Source organism: Schistocerca gregaria, chromosome 1 (genome assembly GCF_023897955.1).
Source record: "Schistocerca gregaria isolate iqSchGreg1 chromosome 1, iqSchGreg1.2, whole genome shotgun sequence".
Lineage (NCBI taxonomy): Eukaryota > Metazoa > Arthropoda > Insecta > Orthoptera > Acrididae > Schistocerca > Schistocerca gregaria.
The window spans coordinates 706,895,744-706,897,577 of record NC_064920.1 but is presented as its reverse complement, the minus strand read 5'-3'; the positions used below and the strand labels follow the sequence as shown (position 1 = coordinate 706,897,577).

Sequence of the window (1,834 nt, the reverse complement as noted above, 5' to 3'; positions counted from 1 at the left end):
CGTTGTCAGTAACGCGTCTTCTTTACACAAGGCTTAACACGATCTTCTCATAAACAATATCCACATGCTATTTCTGTATGAGAAGCACCCTGCGTAATCTTTCCTTACATTCAGAATGTACGCGTGGTGTTCCATAAATAATGCAATGCATTTCTTTTCGCGGATAAATTTCGATTGAAAAATGTTGACTTTGTTGCGGGACATCGTGGAATATTTCAGCTTCAGGCTTTACAGTTTCACGAAGTTCCGTTAGGTGACGGCGGTGCTATACGTAACCTTCAAAATGACGTCTGTAACACAGGTGCGTTCCAAGCAGACAGCTATCATTGTGTTCCGTTTGGTGGAAAACCAGAGCATCGCAGATATTCACAGGCTCTTGCAGAATGTTTACGGAGTCCTGGCAGTGAACAAAACTGACAGGTCGTCATCATAGCAACAAGATCGCGAAAAAACTTCGCGGAAGCAGTACATGGATGATGGGGAGGCGAATCAAGGAAGATGTGGACTCCGGCGCCGACCTGTGGAGTGACACCACGTAAGCATACATTCACTCCCAGTAAAATGGTGTAAGGCCGTCGTATTCAATAGAGATAACGTTCAAAAATAGGGTTTTGTAGCCAAAAGAGTGGGGAATAATATAGTGTATTGGAATCCTGGAAATGTGCTTTAGGAAAAAGAGCGTTGCATCACTTATTGAACGTCCTCGTAGATGTCGCTATTCCTACCTACTACGGATGGTTGTTATGAAATGTTAATCATATGCATGTAGCAAGTTTCATACCTATTTGAAGTTCGTTGCTTTCCTATCACACCTTCTTGAGCTATACTGGAACGGTTTTTAAATGCAGTTGCGTGAGCAGGAGTAAATAATGTTTTCATTTACGTTTTCATTTACGTTTTCATTTATGTTTTCATTTATGTTAACACTAGTCACGCGTACATATCTGTAAACTGAGTCGTTCCACTCAATTTCGATAGAAAGAATCTTTCAAATGAGCTATGGAACATGTGACTAACGAATTAAACAACTAACTACACAATTAAACAAAAATGGCTCTGAGCACTATGGGACTTAACAGCTGTGGTCATCAGTCCCCTAGAACTTAGAACTACTTAAACCTAACTAACCTAAGGACATCACACACATCCATGCCCGAGGCAGGATTCGAACCTGCGACCGTAACAGTCACGCGGTTCCGGACTGAGCGCCTTACCGCGAGACCACCGCGGCCGGCCACAATTAAACGATCACTTTTTTGGGAACCCTGTAATTGTCACCCACTGGGGTACAGAAGCTTGAAATTTAGCTCAAAAGTACATACAACCTTCCTCTGTAACAGTGCAAAAGCGTGGGGCCCTGCGACGTCTCGGTCGGACTCTGCGACACTTCAGACAGGAAGGTATCAACGCACACGAAAGAACGACCACAGCTCAGGTCAAGTCAGCTATAAGGTGAATTAATGATCTCAGTAGGTGGCGGGGTGCACACGTGCTTCCTTGTGCGGCCTGTTGGTCTAGGGGTATGATGCCTGCTTTGGGTGCAGGAGGTTCCGGGTTCAAATCCCGGAGAGGCCGTACTTTTCACTTAGGCGACAACCAGGCACTACGATAAACTTGAGTCTCTGAAAGTAAGCCATGCAACAGGACCAACTGCATGTCGGGCCACCGGCCCATGAGACTGGCAAGTGCGTCTTGTGGAAAGCAATCTACGTGGCAGGATTAAGCCGTCTTCGGTTACTCATATCTATACGTAAAGACTGGCACGTACAACGATTCTATTAGTTTCCCAGGAACTAGTACATCGCATGTACGTTTGTTAAATGCATGCGCATGC

General features: G+C 44.9%; 1 non-coding gene across 1 annotated transcript; it reads left to right on the top strand.

The window, feature by feature from the left end:
• The first annotated feature begins 1,503 nt into the window (after nucleotides 1-1,503).
• Trnap-ugg (transfer RNA proline (anticodon UGG)) lies at nucleotides 1,504-1,575 on the top strand. The gene has a single exon. It is a non-coding gene; the product is annotated as a tRNA-Pro (tRNA).
• The last annotated feature ends 259 nt before the right edge of the window (nucleotides 1,576-1,834 follow it).